Source organism: Balaenoptera borealis (assembly GCF_965194805.1).
Source record: "Balaenoptera borealis genome assembly, chromosome: 8".
Lineage (NCBI taxonomy): Eukaryota > Metazoa > Chordata > Mammalia > Artiodactyla > Balaenopteridae > Balaenoptera > Balaenoptera borealis.
The window spans coordinates 2,028,343-2,045,805 of record NC_138865.1 but is presented as its reverse complement, the minus strand read 5'-3'; positions in this window follow the sequence as shown (position 1 = coordinate 2,045,805).

The window sequence follows — 17,463 nt, the reverse complement described above, 5'->3', positions numbered from 1 at the left end:
TTTTAATACTTTTTCTTTGTATTTAATTTTTGATAGTTTGATTAATATGGTCTTGGCGTGTTTTTCCTTGGATTTATCCTGTATGGGACTCTCTGTGCTTCCTGGACTTGATTGACTATTTCCTCTCCCATATTATACAGGTTTTCAACTATAATCTCTTCAAATATTTTCTCAGTCCCTTTCTTTTTCTCTTCTTCTTCTGGGACCCCTATAATTCAAATGTTGGTGCGTTTAATGTTGTCCGAGAGGTCTCTGAGACTGTCCTCAATTCTTTTCATTCTTTTTTCTTTATTCTGCTCTGTGATAGTTATTTCCACTATTTTATCTTCCAGTTCACTCATCCGTTCTTCTGCCTCAGTTATTCTGCTATTGATTCCTTCTAGAGAATTTTAAATTTCATCTACTGTGTTGTTCATCATTGTTTGTTTGCTCTTTAGTTCTTCTAGGTCCTTGTTAATTACTTGTATTTTCTCCATTCTATTCCTGAGATTTTGGATCATCTTTTCTATCATTACTCCGAATTCTTTTTCAGGTAGACTGCCTATTTCCTCTTCATTTGTTTGGTCTGGTGGGCTTTTACTTTGCTCCTTTATCTGCTGTGTGTTTCTCTGTCTTCTCATTTTGCTTAACTCACTGTGTTTGGGGTCTCCTTTTCACAGGCTCCATGTTCGTAGTTCCCGTTGTTTTTGGTGTCTGCCCCCAATGGCTAAGGTTGGTTCAGTGGGTTGTGTAGGCTTCCTGGTGGAGGGGACTGGTGCCTGTGTTCTGGAGGATGAGGCTGGATCTTGTCTTTCTGGTGGGCAGGACCGCGTCCAGTGGTGTGTTTTGGGGTGTCTGTGACCTTATTATGATTTTAGGCAGCCTCTCTGCTAATGCGTGGGGTTGTGTTCCTGTCTTGCTAGTTGTTTGGCATAGGGTGTCCAGCACTGGAGCTTGCTGGTCGTTGACTGGAGCTAGGTCTTAGCATTGAGATGGAGATCTCTGGGAGAGCTTTTGCCCTTTGATATTACAGGGAGCTGGGAGGTCTCTGGTGGACCTATGTCCTGAACTCAGCTCTCCCACCTCAGAGGCACAGGCCTGACACTGGGCCAGAGCACCAAGACCCTGTCAGCCACATGGCTCAGAAGAAAAGGGAGAAAAAAAGAAAGAAAGAAAGAAAGAAGGAAAAAATAATAAAATAAAGTTATTAAAATTAAAAAATTATTAAAAATAAAAAAAATGAAAGAAAGAAAGAAAGAAAGAGAGCAACCAAACCAAAAAACAAATCCACCAATGATAACCAGTGCTAAAAACTATACTGAAACAAAAAACCAAAAAAACATACAAAAAAACGGACGGACAGACTCCTAGGACAAATGGTAAAAGCAAAGCTATAGAGACAAAATCACACCAAGAAGGATACATATATATACTCATAAAAAAGAGAAAAAGGAAAAAAAATATATATCTATATATATTAAAAAAAAAAAAAAACGAAGAGAGCAACCAAGTCAATAAACAAATCTACCAGTGATAATAAACTCTAAATACTAAACTAAGATAAACATGAAACCAAAAACAAATTAGATGCAGAAAGCAAACCCCAAGTCTACAGTTGCTTACAAAGTTCACCTCCTCAATTTGGGATGGTTCATTGTCTATTCAGGTATTCCACAGATGCAGGGTACATCAAGTTGATTGTGGAGATTTAATCTGCTGCTCCTGAAGCTGCTGGGAGAGATTTCCCTTTGTCCTCTTTGTTCGCACAGCTTCTGGGGTTCAGCTTTGGGTTTGGCCCCGCCTCTGCATGTAGGTCTCCTGAGGGCGTCTGTTCTTCGCTCAGACAGGACGGGGTTAAAGGAGCAGCTGCTTCGGGGGCTCTGGCTTGCTCAGGCCGGGGGGAGGGAGGGGTACGGATGCGGGGCGAGCCTGCGGCGGCAGAGGCCAGCGTGACATTACACCAGCCTGATGCGCGGTGTGTGTTCTCCCGGGGAAGTTGTCCCTGGATCACGGGACCCTGGCCGTGGTGGGCTGCACAGGCTCCCGGGAGGGGTGGTGTGGAGAGTGACCTGTGTTCGCACACAGGCTTCTTGGTGGCGGCAGCAGCAGCCCTAGCGTCTCATGCCCGTCTCTGGGGTCCGCGCTGATAACCGTGGCTCGTGCCCATCTCTGGAGGTGATTTAGGTGGTGCTCTGAATCCCCTCTACTCACGCACCCCGAAACAATGGTCTCTTGCCTCTTAGGCAGTTCCAGGCTTTTTCCTGGACTCCCTCCCGGCTAGCTGTGGTGCACTAGCCCCTTCAGGCTGTGTTCACGCAGCCAACCCCAGTCCTCTCCCCGCGATCCGACCGAAGCCCGAGCCTCAGCTCCTAGCCCCCGCCCGCCCCGGCGGGTGAACATACAAGCCTCTCGGGCTGGTGAGTGCTGCTTGGCGCCGATCCTCTGTGCGGGAATCTCTCCGCTTTGCCCTCCGCACCCCTGTGGCTGCGCTCTCCTCCATGGCTCCGAAGCTTCCCCCCTCCACCACCACCAGTGTCCACCCGCGAAGGGGCTTCTAGTGTGTGGAAACCTCTCCTCCTTCACAGCTCCCTCCCACTGGTGCAGGTCCCGTCCCTATTCTTTTGTCTCTTTTTTCTTTTTTCTTTTGCCCTACCCAGGTATGTGGCGAGTTTCTTGCCTTTTGGGAAGTCTGAGGTCTTCTGCCAGCATTCAGTAGGTGTTCTGTAGGAGTTGTTCAACATGTAGATGTATTTCTGATGTATTTGTGGGGAGGAAGGTGATCTCCACGTCTTACTCCTCTGCAATCTTGAAGGTCTCCTCCCACTTTGTATTTTTAAATCATAAATGGATGTTGAATTTTTTCAAATGCTTTTGCTGCATCTACTGAGTTGATCATATGATTTTTACTTTTCAGTTTGTTAATGTGGTATGTCACATTGATTGATTTATGCATGTTGAACCATCCTTGTATCCCTGAAAAAAAATCACTTGATCATGGTGTACTACCCTTTTAATGTATTGTTGAAATTGTTTGCTAATATTTTGTTGAGAATTATTGCGCCTATGTTCATCAGTGATATTGGCCTATAATTTTCTTGTGGTGCCCTTGTCTGGTTTTGATAGTGGGTAATGCTGGCCTTGAAAATGAGATTGGAGATGTTCCCTCTCCTTCTGGATTTTTTGTTGTTGTTTGTTTTTGGTTTTGGTTTTCGTTTTTTTTGGAAGAGATTGAGAAGGATTGGCAGTAATTATTGATTAAACGTTCATAGAATTTACCAGTGAATCCACCTGGTCCTGGAATTTTGTTTGCTGGGAGGTTTTTGATTACTGACTCAATCTCCTTACTAGTAATTGGTCTCTTCAGATTTTTTGTTTCTTCGTGATTCAGTCTTGATAGGTTGTATGTTTCTAGCAATTTATCCATTTTTTTCTAGGTTATCCAATCTGTTAGTGTATAATTGTTCCTAGTTATCTCTTATGATCCTTTGTGTTTCTATGGTGTCAGTTGTAAGGTCTCCTCTTTTGTTTTTGGTTTTATTTATGAGTCCTCTCTTTTCTCCTTAGTGAGTCTAGCTAAAGTTTTAAAAATCTTTGTTTACATTTTCAATAAACAAGCTCTTAGTTTCACTAATTTTTCCTTTTTAGCCTCTATTTCTTTTGTTTCTGCTCTGATCTTTGTTATTTCTTTCCTTTTACTAACTTTGGGCTACATTTGGTCTTTTTCTAGTCCCTTCAGGTATAGTTAGGTTGTTTATTTGAGGTGTTTCTTATTTATTAGTGTAGGCAGCTATTGTTATGAACTTCTCTCTTAGAACTGCTTTTGCTGAATTGCATACATTTTGATATGTTGTATTTCCATTTGTCTCATGGTATATTTTGAATTCAGCAGCATGTTGTTTAATTTCCACATATTTGTGAATTTTCTAGTTTTATTTTACTTGCTGTGTAGTTTCATACTATTGTAGTCAGAAAAGTTGCTTGAGGGCTTCCCTGGTGGCACAGTGGTTAAGAATCCGCCTGCCAATGCAGGGGACACGGGTTTGAGCCCTGGTCTGAGAAGATCTCACATGCCGTGGAGCAACTAAGCTCGTGCACCACAACTACTGAGCCTGCGCTCTAGAGCCTGCGAGCCCAACTACTGAAGCCCATGTGCCACAAGTACTGAAGCCCACATGCCTAGAGCCCGTGCTCTACAACAAAAAGAAGGCACCACAATGAGAAGCCCGCACACTGCAACGAAGAGTAACTCCTGCTCGCAGCAACTAGAGAAAGCCTGTGAGCAGTATTGAAGACCCGACACAGCCAAAAATAAAAATAAATTAAATAAATAAATTTCAAAAAAAGTTGCTTGATATGATTCTAATCTTCTTAAATTTATTAAGAGTTCTTTTGTGGCCTAACATATGATCTACCCTGAAGAATGTTACATATGTGCTTGAGAAGAATGTGTATTCTGTTGCTTTTGGATGGAATGTTCTATATATATTTATTAAGTTCATGTGATCTAATGTATCATTTAAGGCCAAGGTTTCCTTATTGATTTTCTGTTTGGATGGTCGGTCCATTGATGTAAAGTGGGTATTAAAGTCGCCTGCTATGGGGCTTCCCTGGTGGTGCAGTGGTTAAGAATCCGCATGCCAATGCAGGGGACATGGGTTCGAGCCCTGGTTAGGGAAGATCCCACATGCCGTGGAGCAACTAAGCCTGTGCGCCACGTCTACTGAGCCTGTGTTCTAGAGTCCGCGTGCCCCAACTACTGAAGCCCACGGACCTAGAGCCTGTGCTCTGCAACAAGAGAAGCCACCGCAATGAGAAGCCCGTGCACTGCAACAAAGAGTAGCCCCCACTCATTGCAACTAAAGAGAGACCACGTGCAGCAATGAGGACCCAACACAGCCATAAATAAATAAATAAACAAACAAATAAATTAAAAAAAAGTCCCCTGCTATTACTGTGTTGGTGTGTATTTCTTCCTTTATATCTGTTAATATTCATTTTATATATTTATATGTCCCTATGTTGGGTGCATAAGTATTTACAAATGTTATATTCTCTTGTTGGATTGACCCCTTTATTATTATTATTATTATTTTTAAAATGCATTTCCATCCCCCATGTTTTATTTATTTATTTATTTATTTTGGGCTGTGTTGAGTCTTTGTTTCTGTGCGAGGGCTTTCTCTAGTTGCGGCGAGCGGGGGCCACTCTTCCTTGCGGTGCACGGGCCTCTCACTATCGCGGTCTCTCCCGTTGCGGAGCACAGGCTCCAGACGCTCAGGCTCAGTAGTTGTGGCGCACGGGCCCAGTTGCTCCGCGGCATGTGGGATCTTCCCAGACCAGGGCTCGAACCCGTGTCCCCTGCATTGGCAGGTGGATTCTTAACCACTGCGCCACCAGGGAAGCCCCGACTCCTTTATTATTATATAAGGACCTTCTTTGTCTCTTACTATGGTCTTTGTCTTAAAGTTTATTTTGTCTGATACAAGTATAGCTATCCCAGCTTTCTTCTGGTTTTCATACTCATTATAGGCAGCCTCTCTTATAGGCAGCATATAGATGGGTCTTGTATTTTTTTTAATTCATTCAGCTACACTATGTCTTTTGATTGGAGAATTTAGAATATTTACATTTAAAGTAATTATTGATAGGTATGTATTTATTGCCATTTTGTGTGTTCTGGTTGTTTTGAATTCCTTTGTTCCTTTCTTCTTCTCTTGCTCTCTTCTTCTATGATTTGATCATTTTCTGTAGTGTTGTGCTTAGATTCCTTTGTCTTTTGTGAATCTACGATAGGTTTTTGCTTTGAGGTTACCAAGAGGCTTACGTAAGATATGTTTCTCAGTCAATTTTAAGTTGATAGCACCTTAAGTTTAAATGCATTTTAAAGCTCTATATTTTTTCTCTCTCTCACCCATTTTATCTTTTTAATGTCACGATTTACAGCATTTTATCTTCTGTATCCCTTAACAATTATTGTAGTTATAGTTATTTTTATTCCTTTTGTCTTTTAACCTTCATACTAGCTTTATAAGTGGTTAACCGACCACCTTTACTATATGTTTACCTTTACTGGTGAGATTTATACTTTCATATGCTTTCTTGTTACTAATTAGCACCCTTTCTTTTCAACTAAAAGAAGTCCCTTTAACATTTCTTGTAAGGCTGGTTTAGTAGTGATGAACTCTGTTAGCTTTTGGTTATATAGAAAACTCTTTCTCCTTTAATTCTGAGTGATAACTTTGCCAGGTAGAGTATTACTGGTTGGAGTTTTAAATTTTTTTTTCTTTCTTTCAGCATGTTGAATATACAATGCCACTCTGGCCTGCAAACTTTCTGATGGAAAATATATTGATAGTCTTATGCGGGTTCCCTTGCATGTAAAAAGTTATTTTTCTGTTGCTGCTTTTAAGATAATCTCCTTTCTTTTAATATTTAACATTTTCTTTATAATGTGTCTTGATATGGGCTCTTTGGGTTCATCTTATTTGGAAATCTCTGGGCTTCTTGCATCTGGAGACTGGTTCTTTCCCTAACCTGTCTCTTTCCATCCCAGGTTAGGGAAATTTTCAGCCATTATTGCTTCAAATAAATTTTCTGCCCATTTCTCTCTCTCTTCTTTCTGGGACCCTTGTGATGTGAATGTTGGTCCACTTGATGTTGTCCCATAAATTCCTTAAGTTATCATCACTCTTTTCATTCTTTTTTCTTTTTGTTGTTCAATGGGATATGTTCTCTACCCTGTCTTCGAGTTCACCAGTCCTTTCTTCTGCCTCATCTAGTCTGCTTTGAATGCATCAATCATAATTTTCAGTTCAGTTATTGTATTTTTCAGCTCTGTGACTTCTACTTGGTGCTTTCTTATACTTTCTGCCCCTTGCTGAAATACTCACTTTGTTCATTCATTGTTGGCCAAGAGGGTAAGCATACTTAGGGCCATTTTTTTTTTTTTGGCATTGCAAAGTGCGGCTTTTTTTTTTTTTTAATTGGAGTATAGTTGATTGACAATGTTGTGTTAGTTTTAGGTGTACAGAAAAGTGAATCAGGTATACATATACATATGTCCATTTTTCTTAGATTCCTTTCCCATATAGGTTATTACAGAATATTGAGTAGACTTCCCTGTGCTATATAGTAGGTACTTATACATTTTATATATAGTGTGGATATGTTAATGCCAATATCCTGATTTATCCCTTCCCCCCTTTCTTGTTTGTAACCATAAGTTTGTTTTCTACATCTGTGAGTCTATGTCTGTTTTGTAAATAAGTTCATTTGTACCATTTTTTAGATTCCACATATAAGGGCTATCATAGGGTATTTGTCTTTCTCTTTCTTACTTACTTCACTTAGTATGGTAATCTCTAGGTCCATCCATGTTGCTGCAAATGGCATTAGTTTGATCTTTTTTTATGGCTAATATTCCATTGAATATATGTACCACATCTTCCTTATCCATTCCTCTGTCCATTGATATTTAGGTTGCTTCCATGTCTTGGCTATTGTAAATAGTGCTGCGATGAATATTGGGGTGTAGGTATCTTTTCGAATTATGGTTTACTCTGGATATATGCCCAGGAGTGGGATTGATGGGGATCGTATTTTTGTTCTATATTTAGTTTTTAAAGCAACCTCCATACTGTTCTCCATAGTGGCTGCACTAATTTACATTCCCACCAAGAGTGTAGGAAGGTTCCCTTTTCTCCACACCTTCTCCAGCATTTATTGTTTGTAGACTTTTTATGATGGCCACTCTGACCAGTGTGAGGTGGTACCTCATTGTCATTTTCAGTTGCATTTGTCTAATAATTAGTGATGTTGAGCATCTTTCCATGTGCTTTTTGGCCACTTGTATGTCTTCCTTGGAGACATGTCTATTTAGATCTTCTGCCCATTTATTGTTTGGGTTATTTGGGGTTTTTTGATATTGAGCTGCATGAGCTGTTTGTATATTTGGAGATTAATCCCTGTTGGTCACTTCATTTGGAAATATTTTGTCCCATTCTATAGATTGTCTTTTTGTTTTGTTTATGGTTTCCTTTGCTGTGCAAAAGCTTTTAAGTTTAATTACGTCCCATTTGTTTATTTTTGTTTTCATTACTCTAGGAGGAGAATAAAAAAGATATTCCTGCAATTTCTGTCAGAGAGTGTTCTGCTTATGTTTTCCTCTAAGATTTTTATAGTGTCCAGCCTTACATTTGAGTCTTTAATCCATTTTGGTTTATTTTTGTGTATGGTGTTAGGGAGTGTTGTAATTTCATTCTTTTACATGTAGCTTTTACATGTAGTCCAGTTTTCCCAGCACCACTTATTGAACAGACTGTGTTTTCTCCATGTGTATTCTTGCCTCATTCATCATAGATTAGTTGATCATATGTGTGTGGGTCTATCACTGGACTTTCTATCCTGTTCCAGTGATCTATATTTCTGTTTTTGTGGCAGTACCATACTATTTTGATTACTGTAGTTTTGTAATATAGTCTGACGTCTGGGAGCCTGATTCCTCGAGCTGTTTTTCTTTCTGAAGATTGCTTTGGCAGTTTGGGGTCTTTTTCTTTAAGGGTTCTTTAAAAAATTTTTTTTATTGGAGTATAGTTGATTTACAATGTTGTGGAAGTTTCAGTTGTACAGGAGAGTGAATCAGTTATACATATACATATATCTACTCTTTTTTAGAATCTTTTCCCATATAGGTCATTACAGAGTATTGAGTAGAGGTCCCTGTGTTATACAGCAGGTCCTTATTAGTTATCTATTTTATATATAGTAGTGTGTATATGTCAATCCCAATCTACTAATTTATCCCTCCCCCCCATCCCCTGGTAATCATAAGTTTGTTTTCTACATCTGTGACTCTACTTTTGTTTTATAAATAAGTTCATTTGTACCGTTTTTTTTTTTAAGATTCCACATATAAACAATATCATATATTTGTCTTTCTGTGTCTGACTTTACTCAGTATGACAGTCGCTAGGTCCACCCATGTATGTTTTGTTCTTTTTTATGGCTGAGTAACATTCCATTGTATATATGTATCACATCTTCTTTATCCATTCCTCTGTTGATGGACATTTAGGTTGCTTCCATGTCTTGACTATCGTAAATAGTGCTGCTATGAACATTGGGGTGCATGTATCGTTCTGAATTATGGAATTGCTGGGTCATATAGTAGTTCTATTTTTAGTTTTTTAAGGAACCACCATACTGTTCTCCATAGTGGCTATATCAATTTACATTTGCACCAACAGTGTAGGAGGGTACCCTTTTCTCCACACCCTCTCCAGCATTTATTGTTTGTAGAATTTTTTGGTGATAGCTATTCTGACTGGTGTGAGGTGATACCTCATTGTTGTCTTGATTTGCATTTCTCTAATAATTAGTGATATTGAGCATCTTTTCTGGTGCTTTTCAGCCATCTGTATATCTCTTTGGAGAAATGTCTATTTAGATCTTCCCCCCATATTTTGATTGGGTTGCTTTTTTGATATTGAGCTGCATGAGCTGTTCTTATATTTTGGAGATTAATCCCTGTTGGTTGCTTCATTTGACAATATTTTCTCCCATTCTGAGGTCATCTTTTTGTTTTCTTTATGGTTTCCTTTGCTGTGCAATAGTTTATAAGTTTAATTAGGGCCTCTTTGTTTATTTTTCTTCTCATTTTCAATATTCTGTTCTTTTTTACATCTTTATTGGAGTATAATTGCTTTACAATGCTGTGTTAGTTGCTGCTGTATAACAAAGTGAATCAGCCATATGTATACATATATCCCCATATACCCTCCCTCTTGTGCCTCCCTCCCAACCTCCCTATCCCACCCCTCTAGGGGGACACAAAGCACCAAGCTGATCTCCCTGTGCTATGTGGCTGCTTCTCACTAGCTATCTATTTTACATTTGGTAGTGTACATATGTCAGTGCTACTCTCTCACTTCGTCCCAGCTTACCCTTCTCCCACCCCCTGTCCTCAAGTCCATTCTCTAGGCCTCCATCTTTATTCCTGTCCTGCCCCTAGGTTCATCAGAACCATCTTTATTTTTTTGGATTCCATATATATGTGTTAGCATACGGTATGTTTTTTAATTTAATTTTATTTATTTATTTTTATACAGCAGGTTCTTATTACTTATCCATTTTATACATATTAGTGTATATATGAAAATCCCAATCTCCCAATTCATCCCACCACCACCAACCCCCTGCCAGTTTCCCCCTTGGTGTCCATACGTTTGTTCTCTACATCTGTGTCTCAATTTCTGCCCTGCAAACCAGTTCATCTGTACCATTTTTCTAGGTTCCACATATATGCGATAATATATGATATTTGTTTTTCTCTTTCTGACTTACTTCACTCTGTATGACAGCCTCTAGAGCCATCCACGTCTCTACAAATGACCCAATTTCACTCCTTTTTATGGCTGACTGATATTCCATTGTATATATGTACCACATCTTCTTTATGCATTTGTCTTTGTCTGTCGATGGGCATTTAGGTTGCTTCCATGTCCTGGCTATTGTAAATAGTGCTGCAATGAACATTGGGGTGCATGTGTCTTTTTGAATTATGGTTTTCTCTGGGTATATGCCCAGTAGTGGGATTGCTGGATCATATGGTAATTCTATTTTTAGTTTTTTAAGGAACCTCCATACTGTTCTCCATAGTGACTGTATCAATTTACATTCCCACCAACAGTGCAAAAGGATTCCCTTTTCTCCACACCCTCTCCAGCATTTGTTTGTAGATTTTCTGATGATGCCCATTCTAACTGGTGTGAGGTGATACCTCATTGTAGTTTTGATTTGCATTTCTCTAATAATTAGTGATGTTGAGCAGCTTTTCATGTGCTTCTTGGTCATCTGTATATCTTCTTTGGAGAAATGTCTATTTAGGTCTTCTGCCCATTTTTGGATTGGGTTGTTTGTCTTTTTATTATTGAGCTGCATGAGCTGTTTATATATTTTGGAGATTAATCCTTTGTGCGTTGATTTGTTTGCAAATAATATCTCCCATTCTGAGTGTTGTCTTTTCGTCTTGTTTGGAGTTTCCTTTGCTGTGCAAATCTTTTAAGTTTCATTAGGTCACATTTGTTTATTTTTGTTTTTATTTCCATTACTCTAGGAGGTGGATCAAAAAAGATCTTGCTGTGATTCATGTCAAGGAGTGTTCTTCCTATGTTTTCCTCTATAAGTTTCATAATGTCCGGTCTTACATTTAGGTCTCTAATCCATTGTGAGTTTATTTTTGTGTATGGTGTTAGGGAGTGTTCTAATTTCATTCTTTTACATGTAGGTGTCCAGTTTTCCCAGCACCACTTATTGAAGAGACTGTCTTTTCTCCATTGTATATCCTTGCCTCCTTTGTCATAGATTAGTTGACCGTAGGTGCGTGGGTTTATCTCTGGGTTTCTATCCTGTTCCATTGATCTATATTTCTGTTTTTGTGCCAGTACCATATTGTCTTGATTACTGTGGCTTTATAGTAGAGTCTGAAGTCAGGGAGTCTGATTCCTCCAGCTCCATTTTCTTCCCTCAAGACCGCTTTGGCTATTCGGGGTCTTTTGTTTCTCCATATAAATTTTAAGATTTTTTGTTCTAGTTCTGTAAAAATGCCATTGGTAATTTGATAGGGATTGCATTGAATCTGTAGATTGCTTTGGGTAGTATAGTCATTTTCACAATATTGATTCTTCCAATCCAAGAACATGGTATATCTCTCCATCTGTTGGTATCATCTTTAATTTCTTTCATCAGTGTCTTATAGTTTTCTGCAAACAGGTCTTCTGTCTCCCTAGGTAGGTTTATTCCTAGGTATTTTATTTTTGTTGCAGTGGTAAATGGGAGTGTTTCCTTAATTTCTCTTTCAGATTTTTCATCATTAGTGTATAGGAATGCAAGAGATTTCTGTGCATTAATTTTGTATCCTGTAACTTTACCAAATTCATTTATTAGCTCTAGTAGTTTTCTGGTGGCATCTTTGGGATTCTCTATGTATAGTATCATGTCATCTGCAAACAGTGACAGCTTTACTTCTTCTTTTCCAACTTGTATTCCTTTTCTTTCTTTTTCTTCTCTGATTGCCATAGCTAGGACTTCCAAAACTATGTTGATTCACAGTGGTGAGAGTGGACATCCTTGTCTTGTTCCTAATCTTAGAGGAAATGCTTTCAGTTTTTCACCATTGAGAATGATGTTTGCTGTGGGTTTGTCCTATATGGCCTTTATTATGTTGAGGTAGGTTCCCTCTATGCCCACTTTCTGGAGAGTTTTTATCATAAATGGGTGTTGAATTTTGTCAGAAGCTTTTTCTGCATCTATTGAGATGATCATATGGTTTTTCTTCTTCAATTTGTTAATATGGTGTATCATATTGATTGATTTGCATATATTGAAGAACGCTTGCATCCGTGGGATGAATCCCACTTGATCATGGTGTATGATCCTTTTAATGTGTTGTTAAGTTCTGTTTGCTAGTATTTTGTTGAGGATTTTTGCATCTATATTCATGAGTGATATTGGTCTGTAATTTTTTTTTTTTTGTAGTATCTTTGTCTGGTTTTGGTATCAGGGTGATGGTGGCCTCATAGAATGAGTTTGGGAGTGTTCCTTCCTCTGCAATTTTTGGGAAGAGTTTGAGAAGAATGGGCGTTAGCTCTTCTCTAAATGTTTGATAGAATTCACCTGTGAAGTCATCTGGTCCTGGACTTTTGTTTGTTGGAAGATTTTAAATCACAGTTTCAATTTCATTACTTGTGATTGGTCTGTTCATATTTTCTATTTCTTCCTGGTTCAGTCTTGGAAGGTTATACCTTTCTAAGAATTTGTCCATTTCTTCCAGGTTGTCCATTTTATTGGCATAGAGTTGCTTGTAGTAGTCTCGTAGGATGCTTTGTATTTCTGTGGTGTCTGTTGTAACTTCTTTTACTGACACCTTTTATAGAAACTCCTTTTTCATTTCTAATTTTATTGATTTGAGTCCTCTCCCTCTTTTTCTTGATGAGTCTGGCTAATGGTTTATCAATTTTGTGTATCTTCTCAAAGAACCAACTTTTAGTTTTATTGATCTTTGCTACTGTTTTCTTTGTTTCTATTTCATTTATTTCTGCTCTGATGTTTATGATTTCTTTCCTTCTACTAACTTTGGGTTTTTTTTGTTCTTCTTTCTCTAGTTCCTTTAGGTGTAAGGTTAGATTGTTTGAGATATTTGTTGCTTCTTGAGGTAGGATTGTATTGCTATAAACTTCCCTCTTAGAACTCCTTTTGCTGCATCCCATAGGTTTTGGATCATCGTCTTTTCATTGTCATTTGTCTCTAGGTATTTTTTTATTTCCTCTTTGATTTCTTCAGTGATCTCTTGGTTATTTAGTAACTTATTGTTTAGCCTCCATGTGTTTGTGTTTTTTACATTTTTCCCCTTGTAATTGACTTATAATCTCATAGTGTTGTGGTCTGAAAAGATGCTTGATATGATTTCAATTTTCTTAAATTTACTGAGGCTTGATTTGTGACCCAAGATGTGATGTATCCTGGAGAATGTTCCATGCGCACTTGAGAAGAAAGTGTAATCTGCTGTTTTTGGATGGAATGTCCTATAAATATCAATTAAGTCTATCTGGTCTATTGTGTCATTTAAAGCTTGTGTTTCCTTATTAATTTTCTGTCTGGATGATCTGTCTATTGGTGTAAGTGAGGTGTTAAAGTCCCCCACTATTATTGTGTTACTGTCGATTTCCTCTTTTATAGCTGTTAGCAGTTGGCTTATGTATTGAGGTGCTCCCATGTTGGGTGCATAAATATTTACAATTGTTATATCTTCTTGGATTGATCCCTTGATTATTATGTAGTGTCATTCCTTGTCTCTTGTAACATTCTTTCTTTTAAAGTCTACTTTATCTGATATGAGTATTGCTACTCCAGCTTTCTTTTGATTTCCATTTGCGTGGAATATCTTCTTCCATCCCCTCACTTTCAGTCTGTATGTGTCCCTAGGTCTGAAGTGGGTCTCTTGTAGACAGCATATATATGGGTCTTGTTTTTGTATCCATTCAGCGAGCCTGTGTCTTTTGGTTGGAGCATTTAATCCATTCACATTTAAGGTAATTATCGATATGTATGTTCCTATTACCACTTTCTTAATTGTTTTGGGTTTGTTTTTGTAGGTCCTTTTCTTGTGTTTCCCACTTAGAGAACTTCCTTTAGCATTTGTTGTAGAGTTGGTTTGGTGGTGCTGAATTCTCTTAGCTCTTGCATGTCTGTAAAGCTTTTGATTTCTCCATCGAATCTGAATGAGATCCTTGCCAGGTAATCTTGGTTGTAGGTTCTTCCCTTTCATCACTTTAAATATGTCATGCCACTCCCTTCTTGCTTGTAGAATTTCTGCTGAGACATCAGCTGTTAACCTTATGGGAGTTCCCTTGTATGTTATTTGTCGTTTTTCCCTTGCTGCTTTCAATAATTTTTCTTTGTCTTTAATTTTTGCCAGTTTGATTACTGTGTGTCTTGGCGTGTTTCTCCTTGGGTTTATCCTGTATGGGACTCTGCACTTCCTGGATGTGGGTGGCTATTTCCTTTCCCATGTTAGTGAAGTTTACGACTGTAATCTCTTCAAATATTTTCTCTGGTCCTTTCTCTCTCTCTTCTCCTTCTGGGACCCCTGTAATGTGAATGTTGTTGTGTTTAATATTGTCCCAGAGGTCTCTTAGGCTGTCTTCGTTTCTCTTCATTCTTTTTTCTTTATTCTGTTCCACAGTAGTGAATTTCCACCATTCTGTTTTCCAAGTCACTTATCCGTTCTTCTGCCTCAGTTATTCTGCTATTGGTTCCTTCTAGTGTAGTTTTCATTTCAGTTATTGTATTGTTCATCTCTGTTTGTTTGTTCTTTAATTCTTCTAGGTCTTTGTTAAACATTTCTTGCATCTTCTCGACCTTTGCCTCCATTCTTCTTCTGAGGTCCTGGATCATCTTCACTATCATTATTTTGAATTCTTTTTCTGGAAGGTTTCCTATCTCCACTTCATTTAGTTGTTTTTCTGGGGTTTTATCTCGTTCCTTCATCTGGTACATAGTCCTCTGCCTTTTCATCTTGTCTATCTTTCTGTGAATGTGGTTTTTGTTCCACAGGCTACAGGATTGTAGTTCTTCTTGTTTCTGTTGTCTGCCCTCTGGTGGATGAGGGTATCTAAGAGGCTTTTGCCAGCTTCCTGATGGGAGGCATTGGTGGTGGGTAGAGCTGGCTGTTCCTCTGGTGGGCAGAGCTCAGTAAAACTTTAATCTGCTTGTCTGCTGATGCATGGGGCTGGGTTCCCTCCCTGTTGGTTGTTTGGCCTGAGGCAACCCAACACTGGAGCCTACAGGGGCTCTTTGGAGGGGCTAATGGCGGACTCTGGGTGGGCTCACACCAAGGAGTACTTCCCAGAACTTCCGCTGCCAGTGTCCTTGTCCTCATGGTGAGACACAGCCACCCCCTGCCTCTGCAGGAGACCCTCCAACACTAGCAGGTAGGTCTGGTTCAGTCTCCTATGGGGTCACTGCTCCTTCCCCTGGGTCCTGATGTGCACACTACTTTGTGTGTGCCCTCCAAGAGCGGAGTCTCTGTTTCCCCAGTCCTGTTGAAGTCTTGCAATCAAATCCCACTAGCCTTCAGAGTCTGATTCTCTAGGAATTCCTCCTCCTGTTCCCGGAACCCCAGGTTGGGAAGCCTGACGTGGGGCTCAGAACCTTCACGCCAGTGGGTGGACTTCTGTGGTATAAGTGTTATCCAGTTTGTGAGTCACCCAGGTGTGTGACAAACTGCTGGGTAGCAGTTATGGGATTTGATTTTATTGTGATTGCACCCCTCCTACCCTCTCATTGTGGCTTTTCCTTTGTCTTTGGATGTGGGGTATCTTTTTTGGTGAGTTCCAGTGCCTTCTTGTTGATGATTGTTCAGCAGTTAGTTGTGATTCTGGTGCTCTTGCAAGAGGGAGTGAGAGCACGTCCTTCTACTCCGCCATCTTGAACCATGCCCATGGTATTTGTTTTTCTTCTTCTGACTTACTTCACTGTGTATGACAGACTCTAGGTTCATCTACCTCGCTACAAATAATTCAATTTCGTTTCTTTTTATGGCTGAGTAATATTCCATTGTATATATGTGCCACATCTTCTTTATCCATTCATCTGTCGATGAACACTTAGGTTGCTTCCATGTCCTGGCTATTGTAAATAGAGGTGCAATGAACATTGTGGTGCATGACTCTTTGAATTATGGTTTTCTCAGGGTATATGCCAAGTAGTGGGATTGCTGGGTCATATGGTAGTTCTATTTTTAGTTTTTTAAGGAACTCCATATTGTTCTCCATTGTGGCTGTATCAATTTACATTCCCACCAAGAGTTCAAGAGGGTTCCCTCTTCCCCACACCCTCTCCAGCATTTATTGTTTGTAGATTTTTTTAAAATTAATTAATTAATTAATTAATTAATTAATTTTATTTTTTTTGGCAGTGTTGGGTCGTTTCTGTGCGAGGGCTTTCTCTAGTTGTTGCAAGCGGGGGCCACTGTTCATCGTGGTGCATGGGCCTCTCACTATCGTGGCCTCTCTTGTTGCGGAGCACAGGCTCCAGATGCGCAGGCTCAGTAGTTGTGGCTCACGGGCCTAGTTGCTCCGCGGCATGTGGGATCTTCCCAGACCAGGGCTCGAACCTGTGTTGCCTGCATTAGCAGGCAGATTCTCAACCACTGTGCCACCAGGGAAGCCCCTGTTTGTAGATTTTTTGATGATGGCCATTCTGACCAGTGTGAGGTGATACCTCATTGTGGTTTTGATTTGCATTTCCCTAATGATTAGTGATGTTGAGCATCCTTTCATGTGCTTTTTGGCAATCTGTATATCTTCTTTGGAGAAATGTCTATTTAGGTCTTCTGCCCATTTTTTGGATTGGGTGTGTTTTTGATATTGAGCTGCATGAGCTGCTTGTACATTTTGGAGATTAATCCTTTGTCAGTTGCTTCATTTACAAATATTTTCTCCTGTTCTGAGGGTTGTCCTTTCATCTTGTTTATGGTTTCCTTTGCTGTACAATAGTTTTTTTTTTTTTTAAGATTTTTAGAAATTTCATGTAATGTCTGAAACATTTATATTAACATATTTCCATACATATTTCCATACAAGTACAAACATAAAATTTTTAGAAATTTCATGTAATGTCTGAAACATTTATATTAACATATTTCCATACAAATACAAATATGATTTTTAGAAATTTCATGTAATGTCTGAAACATTTATATTAACATATTTCCATACATATTTCCATACAAATACAAATATAAGATTTTTGGAAATTTCATGTAATGTCTGAAACATTTATATTAACATATTTCCATACAAATAATCCAATGAAAGTTTAGTATTAGTTGTTTTGTTTGTTTTTTTATACTGCAGGTTCTTATTAGGCATCAGTTTTATACACATCAGTGTATACATGTCAATCCCAATCGCCCAATTCAGCACA